The sequence below is a fragment of the Panthera leo genome, chromosome C2 (genome assembly GCF_018350215.1).
Source record: "Panthera leo isolate Ple1 chromosome C2, P.leo_Ple1_pat1.1, whole genome shotgun sequence".
NCBI classification, from domain to species: Eukaryota; Metazoa; Chordata; class Mammalia; order Carnivora; family Felidae; genus Panthera; species Panthera leo.
Window position 1 is genome coordinate 94,509,972 of NC_056687.1, and position 23,687 is coordinate 94,533,658.

General features: G+C 38.7%; 1 protein-coding gene across 7 annotated transcripts in view; it reads left to right on the forward strand.

Annotated features, from left to right (window-relative positions):
• TNIK (TRAF2 and NCK interacting kinase) overlaps window positions 1–23,687 on the forward strand; it is a 442,546-nt gene that overhangs the window by 66,984 nt on the left and 351,875 nt on the right. The window lies entirely within an intron of this gene.

Below are 23,687 nucleotides of genomic sequence, written 5' to 3' on the forward strand. Positions count from 1 at the left end.
CCTCCCAGAGAAAGGAGAACTTTGGAGCCAGGTCTAGGATAGCTATTCCTCTCTGAAGCCATTCCTTCCTGAACCACTTTCAATTCTCGCGGTGTTTCTGGCAGTTACTCACCCCTCTACTGTTCTGCATGCTGCTCTCTCTGCCTAGAAGTCACCTCCGGCCTCTCTTGTTAACAGATAGTTTATTTGTCTCTTCCCCCAACCCGTTGTCCCAGAGGAGACTGTAATTCCCACAGGGCAGGACCTGTGTTTTGTTTATTTGCCTATCTATTTATTAATGAAATGAATGGCTTCTCATGACGTACAGCATAAAGCTACACTCCTTAATTTAGCAAGGTCTTTGATGATCTACTTTTTTTTTTTTTTCAGTATCAGCAGTCACCACACTATCCCCTCACTATACACCAATTCAGGGTCTTTCAAGTTGTAATGAGTTGTGGAGTGAGTTTAATGGGTTGCAATTAGCTTTAGAAAATTAATTAGAATAGAGTAGAAAACTATTACTGTGCGTATATTGTATATACGTGTGTATTAGGTTACAATGTAGAATGTATTTCTTATAGGGTAAGGAAGCTAAAAGTTTGAAGTTCACTGCTCTAGCTTAGTTCATAAGACGACATACGATTCACCTAGAGGGAGTTTAGTTTGCAAATTGGAGTTCAGTTATCTAGCCTGGGGCCCACAGATTTGCAACTCCGTGGCCCTCACATAGTTTGGGTGTATGTGTTCTCCATTTTAAGAAGCCATAACACGCTACAGTTGCTGATGTCCACCATGCTGATTGAGGCCTCTTGTTCATCTGTTGGACACCTTCTGAGCACTAGGAGCACTGCCAGGGCCCTGGATATCCTGGACTGGTGAACACCAGGTACAGTCCAGCTGCAAGATGGAAACATACGTGGCATTTCCTCTGCTTCTTGGGAAACCCCGAACGCCATGTTTGCTCCACCAACTCTGTAATGAACACCTATCCATCCTTCAAATGTTCACTCCGAGGAATTAGACGTGTCTTCCGCTACTTTTCGTCAAGTGCAATGACATTTGGTATCTGTGTAGAGATTCGAAGAAGACAAGATGCTGAAAGGAGCTATGATCACTTGATAAAAGGCATTCTCCAGAATTCAGAACGGAAGAGCTGAGCTCTGGGGGTTACAGCTGAAGCCTGGAAGGGTCCTTCCTCGTGGAGGAACAAGTTGCTGCAAGCTGCAGTAGCCACTATGGCCACAAGAGCACACTTTGGGAAATGTGGGCAAGGAACGAGGCTTGGGAACTTACCAGAAGTAGCAGAATTGGGTCGGGGCTGAGAGCCAATTATCACTGAAATCCCCAATTATCACTGAAATACCCCAGACTCACATGGTCTTGGATATTATAAAAACAGACAGAAAATCTGTAGACACTGTCAGATTATGTCACTGCCAGAAAACTGTAAGGAGCAGTTTTGTCCTGTGTGCCCCTGTGGGGTCGGGGAAGCAGGGAGAGTATGACCCTTCCCTCTGAGCAGCTGGGAGACAGGCTGGAATGTCCTTGAAACCAGTGGAGACAGAACATATGTTTAGCTTTTTGGGGCTGCTTGTGCCAGGTGCTGAGTTAGGGGCCGGGAGGGAGGGGAACACAGGCTGTTGGCTCATGTTGGCCCTGGTTAGGGCAGCGATGTGTTCCTCATCTTTCCAGGTCCCAGGACATGATATGGTTAGGGTACTGAGTCTCAGGTCGCACCATCACATAGATACACCTGACACTGTTTGGAATATAATTTATTTAATAATGATAATGGCACTATTAATAGCTAATATCCTCTGTGACCACTTGCCATGTGTGAAGCACTGGGCTACTTATTTTAAAGGTCTGGTCTTATGTACACAGTCAGATTTTGTGATGTGTACTGTTTTTCTTCTAACTTTACACATGTGGAAACGCACGCTTAGGTTAAGTGACCTGTTGGAAATAATGGAGCCTGGCTTTGAACCCAGGCTTGTCTGACTTTGAAAAGTATGAAATGTGAGCACTGTGCCATTGCTACTTCCTGTTTTCTCAATATATAGTAGAAATACCTTTTTAGTATTGGAACAACTGTCTGCTCTCCAGTGCAGCGTCTTCCTGATTTTGGAGAGATTTAGGAATCTGAAAATTTGATCAGAAATTGACTTACTGTGGCTGGAATAAGGCTGGGGTTGACCCAGGATCTTTAGGGCTGTACCCTATTCAGGTCAGAATACTGATCCCACCATGAGTGGTTGTTGGACAGGTCTTGATAAATTCATCCAGTCTCCCTTTTGCGACCCTGATCAATCTACAGAAACCCCTGTTAGTAAGACATCTCTCTACCTTGTTCACATTAATCTCTATCTACTTTGTTCTTCTGTCTTGTTTTGTTTATACTGTATATCACCCACAGCTCTTTGTTTTAGAATTATTTACCCATATAGTCATTAGTGTCTTTAAGTTATAAACTTCTTAGGACAAGAATAGTGCCTGTTTTCCATCTGTGTCCCATAGAATGTCTAACACATACTTCAGAGTAAGGTGCATTCCTGGAATTATCTTGTTTAGATTCTGCAGCCCCACTGTGCGCTGAATGGATGGGAGACTGGCTATAATTTTAGTGTGTTTTCAGCCTTTAAGAGGAGGGATTGTGCTATTGGGAAATCAAACCTTAAGAAAGTGTAGTCACTCCTGAAAAATTGTCCCAGGCAACTGTTGGACTTCATATCGGCATTATTAGAAATTTTCGAGGGTCCCACGAACTTTAATGGGAAGAAGCAGAAAGGGGCTCTCAGATGGTGAAATGACCTTTAAATATTGTTTTTCTGTCTCCCCTCACATGTTAAAGTGGTTCATTAACAAAGCACACGATAAACCTCTTTATAAGCCCAGGCTCAGTAAATGGGACATGGGTGAAGTTTTATTGTGACAGGTTACTGAAAACATATGGTGGTTATATTCCCACTTTTGTTCCTTGGACTCTAAAAGGCACTTACTGTGGGACAGCTTCACCAGTGACTAACGGGAAGGCAGGGTAAAGGACACTGTGTTACATCATGGTGCAGATAGCTAACTTGCCAATGGGCTGGTTACCAATCCCCTGGATATCTTCAGCACCTGTCATTAATGTACATTGTTGGCACTCAGATATCTGTTGAATGAAGTCATTTGGAACCTTCTAAGTTTACTTTTGTGAGGTGTATGTAAAGAAAGATTCTCTCTCCTTTACCCAGAGGCATCAGGTGAAGTTCAAGGGTCGCCTCTTGGTGTGGCAGTGGATGATACATGGATTTCAGTTACCTGATAGAAGTTGGGAATGATGGGTCCCACCTTGGCTGCAGACTCCCTCCCTCTTCTCTGACTGGTGTTGGAAAGAATTCTGCCTGTGCAGAAGGAAGGACTCAGGTATTCTTCAGAAATTCAGGTGTTTGAATACCTCCTGCACCTGTAAATCCCAGAGAATCACAGAAATAGTCACAAGAATTGGCCTAGAACTAAGTCTTGGGGCACGAGGAAAACGGCCCTTTCCTCTGCCTGTGCTGACATATGTCTAATTCTTTGTTTTATTTTTAGCTTCTACATATTGATTAGCTTTAGTGAGTGCTCACTGGTTCTTGTGGTTTCTTTCTTACAGCTGTAGAAGGATAAGGCCATGGCAGTGAAATGGCATTCTGGGAACAGAACAAGGTGAAGGGGGAGCTTTTCACATCAGATCTAAAAATGCAATTCAGCGACAAAGGCGATCATCATGTTCCCATGTTTCCTACTGGTTATATAGCCTGCTAAGCTTGGATTCTTTTTTCTTTTACAAATGCAGGCTGTTGCACTTTATAGTAATTAGCTGATATGACTGTAATGGACTCTGGCTTCACTGGATAGAATCTTTGAAATCAAGTGTATTAAATTGACTTTTCCTTTTGCAGGTAATAATGAATAGAAATTCCTGCTATAAACATAGGATTAATAGATTCCAAGCTTTTATAGGCTTTGGGGCAGTAATAAAAGGAGAGGGAAACGGGTACAGATATAGTCACACTCCATCTCATTCTTTTTGAGGTGTGCTGAGATTCCTGAACACGGCTGACCATGTAAGGGATCCTGAAGGGGAAATGTGCCTAGGGCTTTGGTGGAGGATGGGGAAAAGGATGGCGAGGTGCATGTGCTGCCTATTCCAATGCATATTTGTGCTGAAATGTTCAAATCTTCAACCTGTTCTCAGTCTTTCTAAAATCAGGGAGTGCAAATGAATGATGATGGCCTCTGGCGTCTGGTTAGGATTCTCCAGAAGACACCTTGGCAGTGAAGTCACCCAGAGCATTTTTGGCAGTTCCACGGAGAGTAACCTATATGGGAGGTGATTGTGACATAATTTAGGCTCGTTGTGAGCTTGTAGCTTATCTCATTTGTTTTTCGAATTACAGGAAGCAGAATGGCTTAGAGGTTACCTTAGGGGTCAAATTCTGGATTTGAGTCCTGGTGCTGCAGCTTAAAAGGTTTGCAACTTGGGGCAAGTTATATAAATTCTTTAGGTTTTTTTCCACACCTGTAAAATGCAGATAATAATGACGTGTGGGGATATTGCAGGAATTAAAAAAACCATATTTTATGTAAAGTACTTAGGACAGTGCCTGCCATATTGCAAATGCATGATATAATTTTCAACATGTTCAGCACCAGCATCACTTTTTTTAAGCAACTGGAGAGTCCACTGTGAATCTGGGGCAGTGCAAGCAATTGGGTATATGTAGGTTTACAAGGTATAGGCTGTGTCTTCAAGGAGCTTGAAGTGTAGTGATAGAGACAAACGTAAAAACAGGTATGTTTGGTAGGAGCTCTGGGGTGCATGGCTAGCTGTATAGGGGTGAGGAAAGTGGGGGAAGTGGACCGGGATGGGGAGTGGGATGTTTCAGGGAGCTGAAATACTTTAAAGCTATGTCATTGGTTCTGTGGTGGGAGTGCCATTGATGCCAAATATTGATGTGGGTGAAGTGGGAGTTGTTTCTTAGAAGTAACCTTTGCATCTCTCCTGCTCTGCTGTCCTTAGCCCAGAACAGGCTGAAGTATTCCATGTCTGGATTGTTATATCTTTCTCTGCTGCCTGCCACCCTCTGAGTCTAGTCTTTCCCTCTTCAATGCTTCTGACATAGGATCTAATATATGTGTGTGTGTGTGTGTGTGTGTGTGTATACATATACATATACACACATACATATATATATTATACACACACACACACATATGTATATATATGAAATGTTTATTAATAAGTGTGTGTATATGAAATGTTGTTTATTAATAAGCAGCAATGTGTGTGCCCAGCTTTGTATGAGGAAGCCTAAATATTGCAAATCAGTATGGAACTGAAAACACAGAAAATGCCTTTTAAGCACTTTTGTTTCCTTCTTGGAAAATCTATTAATGCAACACATTAATAGGTCAAAGGATGTTAACTCTGGAATCATTTCAACAGATGTCAAAAGACATTGGTAAAATTTAGCTGTCATTCTTATTTAACCCCTCTCCCCAAAGCCCCCCCCCCCCAACTATTCTTTTTTTTAAGAGAGAGTGAAATTCACTTTTTTTTAAGAGAGAGTGAAAGGAGGGGAGGGGCAGAGGGAGAGGGAAAGGATCCTAAGCAGACCCCATGGTGAGTGCAGAGCCCAATGTGGGGTTCGATTTCACAACCATGAGATCATGACCTGAGCCGAAATCTGGAGTCAGATGCTCAACCAACCCAAGCCATCCGGGCACCCCTAATCTTTTTATTTTAAGTAAGCTGTATGTGCAATGTGGGGTTTGAACTCATGACCGACCCCAAGGTCAAGAGTTTCATGCTCTACCCACTGAGCCAGACAGGTGCCCCATTCCAGTTATTCTTATTAAACTGAGAATAAGGGGATTCTTTCTTGATAGAGAATGTGCTTAAAATCAACAGCCCACTTCATCCCTACTCTTCAAACACCGGAGAATCTCTGTGTGGTGATACTGTTGGTTAACTACCTATCAGCCATTCCCATCTCCTTTCTTGATGTCCTGCTCTGAATTTGGGTTGATGTTTACCCCTCCCACAATCTCAGAGGAAGTGGACCTCCATCTTCTTGGTCCCAGCATGGAAGAGGTGGAATAGATTAAGGATTGGATTGGATCCCCATCTCCTTCGTCCCAGCATGGAGGATGTGGAATAGATTTAGGATTGGATTCCATTCCTTTTGTTGATGAGTTTAGGCAAGTCATGTGACACAATGGAGGAGTCAGGGAGGTTTGTGGGAAGGGTTTTCTCACTTTTACAAGTGAGCTTTTAAAAATGAGACTTACCCTCTTCTGTACTTGGATATTGTGTAGAAGACCATGATACTTAGATTTGCTGCAGCCATCTGACAATCATGAGGGGAAAGCCTGGAGAATCATAGAAAAACCGACTTAGGTCCCTACATTGTTGAGTAGCTGAATTAATCAATGCTACAACTGCCCTGAGTCCAGATTTCATATTATATTAGCTAACAATTTCCTCATTGTTTAAGCCATTGAAGTTGCGTGTTCTTTTATTTGCACTTGTAAACACCCTAAGTGATATACAGATCTTTCTTGACTTAAAATGGTGTGATGCCCCAATAAACCCATTGTAAGTTGGAAATATCTTAAGTCAAAAATGCATTTAGTACTCTTAACCTACCAAACATCATAGCTTAGCTTAGCCTACCTTGAACACACTCAGGATACTTACATTAGCCTATAGTTTGGCAGCATCACATAATACAAAGAGCATTTAATAATAAAGGTTTCAATATCTCATGTAATTGATTGAATACTGTACTGAAAACGAAAAGTAGAATGGTTATATGGGTACAGAAAGTTTGTAAGTGTATCCGTTGCTTATCCTTATGATTGTGTGGTTGACTGGGAGCTACAGCTCGCTGCCACTGCTCAGCATCATAAGAGAGTATTATACTGAATATTGCTAGCCCAGGAAAATGCAAATTCCAAGTATGGTTTCTCCTAAATGCGTTTTGCTTTTGCACCATCTTAAAGTAGAAAAATTGTAAGTCAAATCATCGTTAGTCAAGGAATGTCTGGTATATTCCTTTCATTTTTTTAAAGGTATATTTATTTTGAGAGAAAGAGAGAGAGGGAGCATGCAGGGAGGGGACAAAGAGAGAGAGAGAGAGAGAGAGAGAGAGAGAGAATCCCAAGCAGGCTTCATACTGTCAGTGCAGAGCCCAATGCAGGGCTCGAGCTCACAAACCATGAGATCATGACGAGCTGAGGTGTTCAACCAATGTAGCCACCCAGGCACCCTGAAACCAATATTATAAGGATTAGATGATAGTGGTGCTTTCATTATTTACAGATGATACCTTAAATTTAGGAGAATCAACTAAAAGAAATTAGAACAATAAAAATTTAGCACTGTGGGTGGATATAAAATAATTATACCCAAGCCAATAGGATTCTTATTAGTGAGCCAAAATAACCAATTATAAAATATATTTGAAAAATGATACCTTTACAATAATAACGAAAAACATATATATATATACAATATGCATATATATAATATTATATATATATAATATACATATATATATTCTAGGAATGAATTTAACAAGAACTCTTCTGTACAACTTATATAAAGAAAAATTTAAATCTTAACAAAGGATATACTGAAAACTTGAGTAAATACAAAGATATTTCATGTTCCTGGATAGGAAAACTTAGTAACGTAAAGGTGTCTGTTCTTCCTGTGTTAACATGAGATTTCAACAAAAATATCAAGAAAAATTTGTTTTAGGATTTTAGGAAATGATTCTAAATTTCATCTGGAAGAATGATCACACAAAAATAGCTTTCTAGTCTCCTGGTATAATTTGTGTTTCTGTCATTTGTGTGTGTTATATGTGTCAGTCTTATTGCTGTATAAATTTTAAGGGTTACAACTTCATAGTAGATTGTAACTTTTATGAATCCAAAACACTCTGCCCCAGGTAATGGCTTTTCTTAGAAATTATTATTATTATTCTTGTTATTATTATTATTATTATTTTTATTAAATTTTTAATTTTAATTCCAGTATAGTTAACATATGTTTCATATGTCCAATATAGTGATTCAGTAATTCTATCCATCACTCAGTGCTTTTGAAGAAATTATTTTTGTTTTTTAAAAGTGTTTCTTTGTGGTTGCTTGATATTTTTTATTTTCTTTTTATTTCTAGACTTTGTATAGATTTGTTTTGCTGTATCTCTTGAAAGAGCATATACATAGTAGATTTTGTTGTTTTTTTAATGAGATATAATTGACATTGTATTAGTTTTACGTTTTAGGATTTGATTAATTTTATGATTTGATGAAAGTATGTATTGTGAATAAGATTTTATTTTTGGACCTAATCTGAAGGTTTTCTTTCAGAGGGAAAGTTTATGTCATTTGGTTTTATTGATTACTTATACATATGATATGTTTGATCATCTGTCATTTTTAAAGTTGCATTTTCCTTCGTGTCTCCATTGCTTTTTTTTTTTTTTAATGTTTATTTATTTTGAGAGAGACAGAGCACGAGAAAGGGAGGGGCAGAGAGAGAGGTAGAGAATCCCAATCAGGCCTTGCACGGCCAGCTCAGACCCTGACCTGGGGCTCAAACTTACAAATCGTGAGATCATGACCTGAGTCTAAATCAAGAGCTGGACGCTTAACTGACTGAACCATCCAGTCACCCTCTATTGTTTTTCTATATAAACTTTTTTCAAAAATGCAATTTAAATATGTACTTAAACCTGTAGTTCTCAAATTACACATATTAATAATAAAATGGGAGCCTTTAATGTCCCTATGGCATAATAAAGTGTGAAACCTTATTCCCCTACCCTGATCCCATGCTTCTCTCGCTCTTTCCAGTGTTTAATTCAACCTGATTATAAATTGGATATATATGTTATGTTGTCTGTCTTAATACTATATACTTAGTTTTTTTAAAGATTAAGTGTTAAAATTTGAAGGTATTAAAAACAATACATTGTTTTTCAGGGATAGTCTTTGTATTTTGCATTAAATTAGCTGTACTAAATCGGTTGTAGTTTGCCCTTGTTATATTCTTGAATTCTCTATTTTTGATTTGCCTTTCAGTTAGCTGGAATATATACTTTACTTTTTAAATGACTATTATGTATTTGTCATATTTTATGAGTTCTTGCATAGCTTCAAAATTGTCTTTTGCTTTTTTCGTGAACAATAATTGGGGAATACAGTTACTTTATCACCACCCTTTCTTCACCAAGTTGTATAGGTGGTTCATTGGCTTGTGGTGTTTAACATTGTAAAAGAGACGTTTGGGGCTAATTTGATATTACTTTGTAGTTAACCTGATTTTCTGCCTGGTTAGTTACATGAATTTTGAAAAAATTGGAAATTACTTTTTTGGGTACAGGTGGGATCTGTTTTCAGTTATTTTGCTAAGAACTCAGTGTACTTTTGCTCCTACAAGCTGGTTTTCGTCCACGTATTTTATTTAAAAATTTTTTTTTAACGTTTATTTATTTTTGAGACAGAGAGAGACAGAGCATGAACGAGGGAGGGGCAGAGAGAGAGGGAGATGCAGAATTGGAAGCAGGCTCCAGGCTCTGAGCCATCAGCCCAGAGCCCGACGCGGGGCTCGAACTCACGGACCTCGAGATCGTGACCTGAGCTGAAGTCGGACGCTTAACCGACTGAGCCACTCAGGGGCCCCTCGTCCACATATGTTTATTTACCTTTACTATTTTATTTTATTTCTATTATTTCCTATTGAATTTCATCCTGCGGAATATCTGTTTGCTTTGTTTGGATCTCTGTCCCCTGTGATCCTTATATGTCAACTTTCCTGTCTTTATTTTTATATCTGTCCTTTAAATTGTTGCTGGGAGAGTGTTTCCTGTTGGTCTTTCACAGTATGGGCATTATTTTCCACAGCATCAGTTCTGTTCTTTACTGTCTCTGCTTTTGCACTTGCGTTTTAGGTCTTTTCTTCCCTTTTCGCTATTCGCTCTAATCTTAAGGACACCATCTCCTCTTTGCAGTTCCCCCATTTGAGGACGCCATGAAGGTGCATTCTCAAATTTTTATGTCTAATATGTTTTATGTGTTTTCTTCTGAGTCATCAGGACACAGGACAGAGTAAGAGAAAAGAAAAAAAAAATGACCCAATGTTATAGGTCTATTGCTTTTGCCGTTGGGTTTCTGTTTATACATTCTCAAAAGGAAGTAATGAACCAGTCTTGGATTTGCCAAAGGGCGAGATAGGAGTTCCAGCCTAGATGGCAGCTTCCCAGTGGGACACTTTAGTGAGTTTTAATGTCAGTCTGCACATGTTTGAGTCCTGTGTACCATATATTTAATTTCTCGGTGATTCAGTTTTCTTATCTGCAAAATGGGGCTATTGTGAGCATTAAATGAGATGATATATGTGAAGAAGACACACGCACAATTCTCCTAAATGCAGACATAAGCCACCGTATGATTAGTTACATAAAACAAAACCATGTCCTTAAAACTTATATATTTTTTTATTTTTTTATTTTATTTTTTTTTGTTTTTTTTTGTTTTTTTTTGTTTTTTTAATGAAATTTATTGTCAAATTGGTTTCCATACAACACCCAGTGCTCATCCCAAAAATTATATATTTTTTTAGATTTTGAAGTTAACATATGCTCATTGAAAAGTTGGTTATTATAAAACAAGAAGGGAAAAAATTATGTGGTACCAGAGGTAACTCCTTTTACTATTTTGTCTTGGTCTTTTCCAGTCTTTCTTTCTTTCTTTCTTTCTTTCTTTCTTTCTTTCTTTCTTTCTTTCCTTCCCTTTCTTTCTTTTTTTTTTTTTAAATAATTCTATTAAAAACAATGTATTGGTATGGAACCCTGGACATTTTGGCAATAAAACTCCAAAGAGGCTAAGTATACAAAAATATGCTCACACCTAGCATGACAGCTATCACTGTGTTCTCTTCACATTAGACATGAAGGAAGTTCATCAATATAGGGAATAAATGGAACATATAATACCATCCAAAGGCATTTTTAGCGTTAATAATTATTTCCTTTTTTATCCAGAACACAAAATTTGTCATTTTGGGCCCTTAATTAAAATTAATTCTTTCTTAAATATGGTTGTCTGAAGAGTGGAAACAAATAGGCTGGACTTAAGTGTAACTCATTATTACTGAATTTCCTGAAGGCAGAATGTTAAACATGAATGTTCAACTTGACTTGGTTTCACTTTCCATTTTCTGTAACATACAGATTGTTTAAAATTAAGGTCTAATCAGAGTGGCTGGGTGGCTCAGTTAGTTAAGTGCCAGACTCTTCATTTTGGCTCAGGTCATGATCTCATAGGTTTGTGAGATCGAGCCCTGCATCAAGCTCTGTGCTGACTGTGGGGAGCCTGCTTGGGATTCTCTCTTTCCCTGTCTCTCTCTCTCTCCTTTTCCCCTGCTCTCTCTCTCTCTCTCTCTCCAAATAAATAAATAAAAATTTAAAATTAAGGCCTAATCTTGTTGTAGGTATTTTTTTTATGTTTATTTGTTTTTGAGACAGAGAGAGAGAAAGAGAGACAGAACACAAGTCGGGGAGGGGCAGAGAGAGAGAGAGGGAGACACAGAATCTGAAGCAGGCTCCAGGCTCTGAGCTGTCAGCACAGAGCCTGACATGGGGCTCGAACCCACGAACCGTGAGATCATGACCTGAGCCAAAGTCAGTGATTAAGACTGAGCCACCCAGGCATGCTTTGTTGCAGGTATTTTTATTTAGGTACCTTGTCCTGTATTCACGATTAAGGTAAACCTCAAAACTTCAGAACTGTTTTTCCGAAGCTGAAATACAAAGGAAATATAAAAGAAGATTCTCTGTTTATTCACTTAATGTCAAATTATTTAGTATTAGGTAAAAGCATTTAATTTTGTTGTTTAACATTGAAAAGACTTAAACTTTTGATTAAAAGAGTGTTATTTTATTTTCTTGATTCATATTAAAAACTAGAGTACTTTTGTTGTTTCTTGGAATTTTGGGGAGCTAAATTTTGAGCTCCCACAAAATTAGAGGTTGGGGTTTGATACTTAATGTGATGCCATTACTGAAAACAGTGTCACAAAACTCGTGTCTTGAGGGACGGCTATACACGAGATACTGCTCTTGGCATTTTGCATATTGTTTAGTTGGCAAGGTGAAACATTGTAGGGCAGTATTTTATTATAAGTCAATGGCTCTCAAACTTTAATGTGTGTTAGCCTTACCTGGGAAGTTTGGTAAATCACAGACTGCTGAACTCTGCCTCTCGAGATTCTGATTCAGTGGGACTGGGGCGTGGTGTGGGGGAAGGCACACATAAATATTTACATTTTAACAAAGTGATACTGATGCTACTGATCCCAGGGCCACACTGCAGAACCAGTGTTATCAGTAACATAGAAGTGGGAGTACAGGGAATCCTGGGGCATTAATGTTGCAAACCACTCTTGTCTGGGAGGTGTGTGTCCAGCTTCTGGGGCAATGTAGGATTTCAGCAGAACATTGATGAACACATAGTACAGGGTACAGTCTGAAGAGAGGCTGGAGGAGAAACAACCAGGCGGGGAACTGTGTGAGCAGTGGTGTGTAAGGCTTGTTGGAGGGGTGGAGAGACAACCTCTTGCTCTCTCTCTCTCTCTCTCTCCTTCCTCTTTCTCTCTCTCTCTCTCTCTGTCTCTCTGTTTCTCTCTCTCTCTCTCAACTTCTGAAGCCAATGTGGTACTAATAAACATTGATTGGATGAGTGACATGATCAAACCAGTGTTTTACAAAATTAAGCTGGTAGCATTGTAAAATGAAATGAGAAGGGCAGAAGGGAGGCTCTTGTAGAAATCTTAATGTGGAAGAAATAAAAGTTTTTATACAGGGGTCGTTACATCCTTAAAATAAATGTGATCGTCAGGGGCGCCTTGGTGGCTCATTTGGTTAAGCATCCCCCTCTTGATTTCGGCTCAGGTCATGATCTCACAGTTTGTGGGTTCAAACCCCACGTCGGGCTCTGTGCTGACAGTGGGAAGCCTGCTTGGGATCTCTCTCTCCCTCTCTCTCTGCCTCTCCCCTATTCTCTATCTCTCTCAAAATAAATAAATAAACTTTAAAAAGAAAAAAAAATGATAGAATAAAGCTGCTTGCTTTGTGGAGGGATAGTTAAGATGGAGTATTTCTTTAGACTCGGTTAACTTAAAAGGAATGTGCAGCTCGTGGCTATAATAGCAGAGCGGGAGCTTGGGAGACAGGTGAAAACTAAATAGAGATATGACGATTGATGGACAGATTGATTCATTCATTTGTGCAGTCAACAATGTTGCAGGCGCTGAATGGGCTGCTGGCGACCCCATGAAGGGAACACTTAGAATGGCTGTGAGTGGAAGGTCCTGGCAGTGTAGCTTCAGAGGGACAGAGAGGAATTTAGGGGATCTGGTCCTTGAGAACAGAAATGAAGGAGAGAGTAAAGGAGAAAGGAGAATGTGGGAGGAGCAATCATAGCCATTACAGTGAACCAGGATACTCGATCTTCCCACCAAGGCTAGAATTTGAGGAAGGAGGTATTTGGGCAATGCCAAATGCTGCAGTGTGGCAAGAAGGTTACAGCACAGAATTCCAGAGTCTGGGCCGGAAGATTGGAATGTCCTCATTGCCCTGCAGGAGTGTTGTTTGTAGAAGAAGGGAAGTGTCATTTGTAGAAGAAGGGAAGAGTGAAGGCAGTGGTTACAGAGCAATTTTGCAAGGAAATTTAGTGTCAAGCATTAGGAGAGATTAGGAGAGCAGAAAGCTGACATGCTTTCTTTTCTATTCTTAAAGCAAGAAGACCTTTGGGCTGTTAGTGGGCAGGAAGCAATGGCCCTGGAGAGATAAAGGCATTCATTACCCTCCTGCCTTGCTCAGGAAAGGGCCAATGGGTTCTTCCAGTTGCTCTGGACAAAATCCTTGGAAATCATCATTGGCCCCTCCCTTTTTCTGCATTGCAATTGGATGGATCGGAAAATCCTTTTGGTATTACATTCCCTTCAAAAATATATCCAGGGCCCAACGACTTCTCAACCTCTATTGACATCAACCAGCCACTATCATCTTTGTCCTGAATTATTGAAATAGTCTCCTAACTGGTCTTCCTCTTCCTTTCTTGACCTTGAGCCTGTCCTCAACAGTGTTTAGAGTGATCCTAACAAAGGTGAAGTTGGATCATGCCACTGTGCAGATTTCACCAGAGGCTCCTACTCTTTGACCCACTCAAAGTAAATGCTGAATTCCTTACAATGGCCTTCAAGGCTCTGTCAGGTCTGATCTGCACGGCTTCTGCTCCCCTCCCCTCATTGTTCTGCCTTTGTCTACTGTCCTCCCCCTTGCTCACTGGCTTCAGTGACACCAGCCTTTTTGCTATTCCTCAGACCACCCAGAATGCTCCTGCCTCGGCCCTCTCAGGAATGCTCTTCTCCAGATATCTGCTTGGCCAGTTGCCTCATTCAGGTTTTTGCTTACACGCATTTAAGTGTGTAAAGTGAGGCCTCCCAGTACATGCTTTCATAAATTGTGACTCCATAGGGCTTAGCATCTTTTAACACTATATAATTTACTTCTGTGTTTTATTTATTGCCTCTCTCTCTCTGCCTGCTAGGCTATAAACTCCGTGAGGACAAGGACTTTCCCTTGCTTTTGTTCAGGGCTATGTTCCCAGTGGGTAGACCACCTCTTTGAAGTCAGCTCTAAATGGATTTTGCAGTTAGTTTGAGAGGAAGTGTGCGTGGTAATTGAAGGAGACAGCCCTGAGAGGGTAATAATAATAGCTAGTTATTGTTAAGCACCCTACTTTGGGGCAGCTACTTTAATCTATTATCATATTTAAATCTTACAACTGTCTTGAATGGTGGACATTATATTCCATTTTATAGCTAAAGAAGCTGAGTATTGGGGAGGTTTATAAACTTTCACAAGCTTAATAAACTAGTTCATGCTCTTAGATTATGGAGGCACTCTACAATACTTGATTAAGAAAAGAGGATGAAAAGCAGAGGGTTTAATGCTAGAAGCCAGGAAGGATTTTCCTCTATTAGGGAACAGAAAATAGATGAAGAAGTGTAAGAACTGAGACCGAAAAGAGAGTCTGTGCTGAATCTCTTTCTGATGACCTTGATTTTTTTTTTTTTTTTTTTTTAGTAAAGAAGGAAGCCAGATTATCTGTTGAGGTGGAGAGGAAGTGACTAGGGATTTTAGAAGGGCAAGGGAGGTGTGAAAATAGATCTGTCTGGGCATTCTGATGAATCTACAGGAGGTCACTACTAGTATTCTTGAGATGTTTTCAGGGCCCCTTTGTTAGCAATGGATGGCATCTTTGAGATCATTTAATTCAGCTCCCAAATGTTACACTTTATCACTCTGCATCTTTTTTGTCTGCTATCTATCAAGACCATGGTCACTTCTACTCATCTTTGAAGATCTTACATCTGTTTTCCATTTGTTTATTGTCTTCTTCATTCTTTTATTTTTTTAAGTTAAGGTATAATTGACAATATAACATCATATTAGTTTTTGGCATACAATATAATTATTCAATGTTTGTATATATTATGAAATGATCACCACAATTAGTATAGTTAATATCTGCTACCATAAATACTTACAGTTTCTTTTTTCTTGTAATGAGAACTTTTAAGATTAACTCTCTTAGCAACTTTTAAAAATGCAATACCATTGCATTAGATTATTAACTCTAATCACCATGCAGTACATTATATCCCTATGACTTACTTGTTTTATAACAGGAAGATTGTACCTTTTGACCTCTTTGGCACATTTTTGCTTACCCTTCCACCCTCTGCCTCTGGTAACCACCAATCTGTTCTCTGTATCTATGAGTTTGTGTTTGTTTTTTAGATTCCACATGTAAGTACATAAGTGGGAAAGTGAGATCATACAATGTCTTTCTCTGTCTGACTTATTTCACTTACCATAATGCCTTCAGGAACCATCTGTGTTATCACAAATGGCAAGATTTCTTTTTTTATGGCTGAATAATACTCCATTGTACATAAATACCACATTTTCTTTGTCCATGCACCCATTTAGGCTGTATCTTGGTTATTGTAAATAGTTTATCCTTCAGTGAGTGCAAAATCTTTTTAAGTTAGTGTTTTCATTTTCTTTGTATAAATACCCAGAAATGGAATTGCTGGATCATAGGGTAGTTCTATTTTTAATTTTATGGAGGGAACCGTAATACTGTTTCCCACAGTGGCTGTACCTGTCTTCATCTTTTTTGACTTAATTATTTGTCCAGGTAGATGATCATTTAACACCTGGATCTTGCTGTTCATTGCCTTCCCCAAATCCAGTGACCTTAACCTCTCCCCTCCTCAGTCATTGGTACCTGGTGTTGGACCTGAGTAATCTGTGGCCTTATAAGCAAAGTAGAGAAGTGTTAACAGTGTCAGGGGGTGCTGAGAAGGGGTAATGGACAAGTACGAAGAAGGGGAAGATTTGAGGGTATAGATAGGATGGAGCTCCAGTCAAAATGGGCAAAAAATTGAGGCAATTATTCAGGTAGACCTGAATACAGTTCATTCCTGTTTAAAATAGTTTTGTATGTATTCCAAGATGACTTTGATGTTGAAAAAATGTGCATTTTTTACATTCATGTTGCTGTCATTTTTTCCTTTTTTTTTTTTTGATTAAATAGAACCCATATTGTTCTACTTAAAACATTAAAACTTTTTTTTTTTAATACGAGAAAAGTTACCAATGAGATATCTTTTGCATAGAATTTTGGATAAATACTGTGTAGGTATGGGTAATAAATATAGCATGGTGATAAATATAATTTCTTAAAATTAGAATTTATAGGGAGTCAGATTATGCATACTTCTCTTTAGCCAAAGAGGTGGCAAAAAATTGGCATTTATATTAGTGTGAATAGTGTTACTATTTATAACATTACTAACAGATATCTGAGAAGAATTGTTAGTTTGCATACCCATGTTTTAATATTTGGCAGGTTGCTTAAGTTGTGGATTTTGAAATTAGTATATACATATTAAAAACGGGTATTGATTTCATTGCTTTTTTCTAAAGCACACAAATTAATCATGTGTAAATTGAGTGGGAGTGCACATAAACACCATATACCAATATATATGAATTCAGATTATTTTTAATGTAAAGAGTTTGGTTTTAAATGATCTGGGTGATTGTAGTCCTTTTTTCTATTTAGTAACATGTGTACAGGTTTATATAGCAATGTAATAAGTAACTATTCACATATCGACACAGTGCTACACATTGACTGATTTGCATATTGGCTAAAATATCTTCAGCTTTAGCCATGGAACTTTATAAAAACGGGGGAAAGTTCACCCTGGCTTAAAATGGCGTATTTTCATTGGAGAAGAGTGTGATAGACTTCTTGGTCTGCCTTCTCATTGGTGCAGGGGATGATTCTAAGTTTCCAAAGATTTCAGCTGCTCGAAGCCAACCCATCTGGGAGGTATTAGAACACTAACAAGAACTCATTCTTTTATATCAATGAAGAGAATTAGTTTGGTTGATTAAAAGAAATTTTTTTCAGGGGTCGAGGGTGGGGGAAATGAGATGTTGGTCGAAGGGTATAGACTTCTAGTTAGAAAATGAATAAGTTCTGGGATCTAATGCACAGCACCGTGATTATAGTTAGCAATAATTTATTGTATACTTGAAAGTTGTGAAGAGAGTAGATCTTGAATGTTCTCATTATAAAAAAGAAACGGTAATTATGTGACTGGATGGAGGTGTTAGCTAATGCTGCAGGGGTAATCGTTTGCAGTAAAAATAAGTGTATTGAATCAACATGTCATACACCTTAAACTTACAAAATGTTATATGTCATTTATATTTCAATAAAGCTGAAAAAATTTTGAAAATTAAAAAAGAATTTTTTTTACTATGGTTTCACTGGACGATGAGCTCTTCAAGAGTTAAGGCTAACTAGGGTCCCATATTCATCTTTGTATCTTGAGTGCTTTGCACAACTTCTGGTACGTGTTAGGTTTTATTTATTTATTTATTTATTTATTTATTTATTTATTTTTGAGTATAGTTGACACACAATGGTACATTAGTTTCAGGTGTACAGCATAGTGATTCCACAAGTTTATATATTATGCTCTGCTCACCACAAGTAAGTGTAGCTACTATCTGTCACCATACAATGTTCTTACAATATCATTGATTATATTCCCTATGCTGTGTCTTTTATTCCCATGATTTATTCATCCCATACCTGGAAGCCTATACCTCCCACTCTCCTTTTCCCATTTTGCCCAACCCTATGTTAGATGTTTGATGACTGTATGATTGCCAAAAGCAAGCTTATTTTCTCATTTTCTATCTTTTTAAAAATTTATTTTAGAGAGAGAGTGAGAGAGCAGGGGAGAGGGGCAAAGGGAGAGAGACAGAGAGAGAGAGAGAGAGAGAGAGAGGGAGGGAGAATCGTGGAGCTCAATTCTACAATCCTGTGATCATAATCTGAGCAGAAATCAAGAGTCAGATGCTCAACTGACTGGGCCACACAGGGGTCCCTATTTTCTCATTTTCTGATAGTAGTTCTTAAAAAAAGTAATAAAAAAAAAGAAGGTATTTTGAGAAAGTAGAGAGTTTAAAAAACAACAAATTATTGAGTTAAGGTGGACATCACTTAGCTAGTTTTTTAAAGCCATAGAAATATTACCTTTGTGTTTACAGTCTAAATTACTAACTCGCAGAAGTAAATGGCCTAATTAGAAACAGTGTGTGAATTTGAATGCATATGTATAAATGTGTGTGTATTTGTGGGGCACAATCATGGACACCCAAAAGGCTGATAATAATATGGCCTCAGAAGAATACACATTGAAGTTGAACCATAACATTACTTTATGTGCAGTACCAAACAAGGGCAGTGGAAAGAAGTGTGTGTTTTCTAGATGATAGGCTGGTAGGCTGTGTCCCTAGAGGACATCTTCCACACGGATGAATTTACCATGATGGGTCATTTCTGCCTGTGGGGTCAGAGACAGGCTCAAGGTCACACAGCTATTGAGGAGGAGCATTGGGATTTGAACCCAGGGCTTCCTTCAAAAGTTTTTTTTTTTTTTTTTAATTCTTTTATCCTTAGGCAGAAACCTGGGGCATGTTTATTTGTTAATATTTTAAAACCAGTTTTGTTCAGCTATAATTCAAATACCATACAAGTCATCCTTTTGAGGTGTGCAATTCAGTGGATGTTAGTATATTCACAGAGCTGTGCAGCCATCATCACAATCAAGTTTAGAAAATTTCATCACCCCCAAAAGACACCTTTTTCTTATTAGCAGTTGCTTCCCATTTCCCTCCAACTCTCTCTCCACTCCAGCCTGAGGCAACCATTAATTTACTTTCTGTATTAATAGATTTGCCTATAATGGACATTTCATATAAATAGATTTATAGAACTTGTGGTCTTTTGGGACTGGCTTCTTTCACTTAGTGGGATGGTTGCAAGATTCATCCATGTTGGGGGTGCCTTGGTGGCTCAGGCGGTTAAGTGCCCAACTTAAGCTCAGGTCATGATCTCCTGGTCGTGGGTTCGAGCCCAGCATCAGGCTCTGTGCTGATGGCTCAGAGCCTAGAGCCTGCTTCAGATGCTTTCTCTCACTCTCTCTCTGCCCCTCCCTCCCCTGCTCACACTCTGTCTCTCAAAAATGAGTAAACGATAAAAAAAAATTAAAAAAAAGATTCATCCATGTTGTAGCAAGTATTAGTATTCCATTCCTTTCTGAATAATATACCATTGTATGGATACACCACATTTTATTTATCCATTCATTAACTGATAGACATTTTTGTTATTTTCATTTTTTCGCTAGTGTGAATAATGCTGCTGTGAATATTTGTGTACGAGTTTTGTGTGGACGTATGTTTTTATTTCTCTTGTATATAGACCTAAGAGTACAATTGCTATGTCATAGATTTGGGCTGTGTTTTAATCTCTAAGTTCTTATAGGTCCTTTTGGAAGTTGCCAGAGCACCCAAAATACATGGAAGTAGCAAGATAATGAAGAGCTACCCAAAGCTCTGTGTGTGTGTGTGTGTATGTGTGTGTGTGTGTGTGTGTATGTGTGTGTGTGTGTGTGTGTGTGTGTGTGTGTGTACATATATAAGATTTGATAATCATGTTTCTCCTCTGTCCCAAATAGGAACACTCAGTGGAATTACAGAATCTTAGAATTGGAAGGCAAGTGAGAGATGATCTAGTATAACTGCTTTATTATAAAGATGAGGAAACTGAAGCTCAGAGACACACATCTCAGGATTGTGCAGCTGGGTGGTGGCTGGACGGGGACCAAGCCCATGGTCTCTTTTTCTCCGACGGGGTGATTTCCTCTGGTTAGCCTCTCAAAGAGGGAGTGGTTCTTAGAAACGAGGCTCAGCTGCTGAAGTAAAGATGTTTTGTATATTTTGCCACTGGCTGAAATCTATCTGGAGTAATGTTCTAGAACTAGGTCGTGGTAATTCTTTGGGATATGCTATGTGGTCTTAGAAAAAGCTTGCCTTGCAAACCATTTTGATTATAGGAAGGGGGTGCATGAGGCCCCAGTGGAGGTAGTGGTCTTGGGCATTGTCATGAAAGAATGTCAGCAAGTGTAGAGGAAACATAATTGTTGAAATTCAGCACACAGATTTTTTTTTAAGTTTATTTATTTATTTTGAGAGAGTGAGAGAGAAAGCGCAAGTTGGGGAGGGGCAGAGAGAGAGAATCCAAGCAGGTTCCATGCTGTGAGCATGGAGCCTGATGCAAGGCTTGAACTCACGAACCCTGAGATCATGACCTGAGTCAAAGTCAGATGCTTAACTCACTGAGCCACCCAGGCACCCCACGCAGTCTGATTTCAGTAAAGTAGAATTTGAATGTCTCAGAGCCTGATGATCCAGGACATTTACAAATGTCAAGATTCCCAAATGGAAATGGAACTTAAAAAAGCAAGGAGGGAGCTGTAAAGGAGAAAGTTAAATGATTTTTAAGTATTATGACACTTTTCACATTGCCAGAATCAATTCAATAAATACTAAAGAAATAAGCAACTATAAAATTTCTCATTGGAGAAGGTGAGTGAAGATGTGGTTGATATGGATGCAGAAAGGTGGATAAATCATGCTGCAAGGATTATTTGGTGAAACAAGCCTTTTTTTTTTTTTTTTTTTAGCAGATGTAGGTAAGAGTATTCAGAAGATATTAGTAAATGCTCTTCATGCCTTTTCATTTTGAAATAAGGTATGATATTGACTTATTGAATCACTTGTTGAATTTTTTATACATGGAAAGAATGTCTTGATTTTCCAATTTCTTCAAAAATATTTCTTGAGACATGAAGAGTAGTTTTATTGTTAAACATTTCATGAAATGTTTAAGAGACTTGGCAACTGAATGAAAGTAGCAAAATCTGAAAAATGTATTAGTTCCTCAGTACATTTCAAAGTACAGAGATTCGGGGTCATTTAAAAATTCGAGCAATAGTCATTACATGTTCTAAATTGAAATACAGTAATTTTCATTTATTTAATTTTTATTGTCATTATTAGTTATTGTTGTTAGTCTTTTTAAAAAATTTTATTTAAATCCAACTTAGTTAACATATAGTTTAATAGTGGTTTCAGGAGTAGAATTTAGTGATTCACCACCTACATACAACACCCAGTGCTCATTCCAACAAGTGCCTTCCTTAATGTCCATCACCCATTTAGCCCATCTCCTCACCCAGAATTCAACACTTATGAACTATGTACTCTATGTGAGACATTTTGTTTGCCACAAGGAATGCAAAGATTAACCAGGTATCATTTCTACTCTCAAGGAATTTACAATTTAGTGGCTGAAGTAGTATTTAATGTAGTATTTAACGTATTCAATGCCAGAACTTACTAAATGTTAATTGACATATCCCCCACTCCTGCCAATGCAAAGAGAGAGGGAGGGAGGTGGAGAAATAGAAGGAATAATAAAAATCCAAAAGGCAGGCTTAGGGAATACAGTTTTCATAATCATCTTCTAAATAAGCATGTATAAACCCTGTCTCTTCCAGTTAGCATTAAAGATGCTCCGCGGAGGCTAAGCCCTATTGAACTCAGGATGCAGATTTTATTGTGACCAGATGTATGTAACTAGAGGACGTGATGTATGTGGAAAATGCATAATGATTACTTGTAGGGGTGACTGATGATAAACTGGATCTTGGTTTTCAATAATGCAGAGTAAATGGGTATAGCTGATGGAGCTTCTGTAAACTATGCATTCCATATTAAATTTTCCCAGTTTCCTAATTTTAGTTGTTTTCCCCATCCCAGGATCCGACCTAGTTATTTATTTATTTACTCATTCATTCATTCATTCATTCATTCGTTTGTATGTATGTATTATGTATTTAATCTAGGAGAGTCTTCCAGTCCCTTTTTTTTCTTCCTGACACTGATTTTTTTGGAGTCCTGGCCAGTTACCCTGGTTAATATCCCACCTTCTGGACATGTGATGATTTTGTCATTATTACATACAGGTTAAATATTTTTAGGAAGAATGCTTCATGACCAATGTTGAGTAGTTGTTACTGTATCAGATTGAAATGGGTAGTGGCAGGTTGTGCTACTCCCAGGTGGTAAATGCCAATTTATTGTCATACATGTGAAATCCAGGAAATAACTTGAATCTTTTTTCAAAAGAAACAGCTGGAGGCATTTGATGGAATTGCCTTAGGCAATGAGACAGTCAGTTGGTTGGGGTAGGAGAGGAGTATTGGTCATTAATCTGTTCTTATCGAGTGAATGGCATTAGCTCTAGTGATGTAACCTAGTTGCAGTCATGGTTGTTCTGGTCTCAAGGATTCTGCCCACATGTTTTGCATCCCTTCCATGGCACTGATTGCCTCTGCGTTTGTCCTAGTTGTGAGATTCATTTCTGTTCTTTTAGTTTCATGTGTAAGAATCTTTTCACATCGGAAGAAGTAGAGGTTCTAAACAGGGAAATTTGTAGACTGCATTCCCTTATTCAACAAGTATTTATTGGGAGCTTCTTATTGTCAGGCACTGTTCTAAGTACTGGTGGGATAGTGGTGAACCAAACAAAAGCCTGTCTTTATGGAACTTACATTCTAGAGGGGAGACCACTCATAAACAGAGACATAAAAGAATTGTGAAGTGTCAAATTGTGATAAGTACCATGATGAAACAGTAGGGAAGTGGTTACAGGGTGTGTGCGTGTGGATGGTATGTGATAAGATGGGCTGAAGGTCTCTCTGAGGTAGTTGCTCAGAGGTGTGAATGAGAGAAGGGAGCAGGTTGCAGATGGAAATAGCCCCCAAATAGGTGTTCAGTTAGAACATGCTCTACGTCTCAGGGGGAGCCAGGTAGCTGGTTGGGCAGCTGGAGGGCAGTGGGTGAGGGGTCCTGGTAGAACAGTAGGTGTAGGAAGCGTACCAAAATGTGGTCCACACTGAGTATGGAAACAGGAAATTCCTGGAGGCTGGAGCTGTATACTGTTTCACTCTAGGAAAACAAGTATGAAAGACCCTGGAAATGGCTGCATTAAAATAGACTTTCAACCAAGGTCTCCCACTTAGCCTCATGTAAGTATTGAACTGCCTTACATGCCATTTGACAGTTTTGCTTTGCATTCATATCTCCAAGGTGATAACA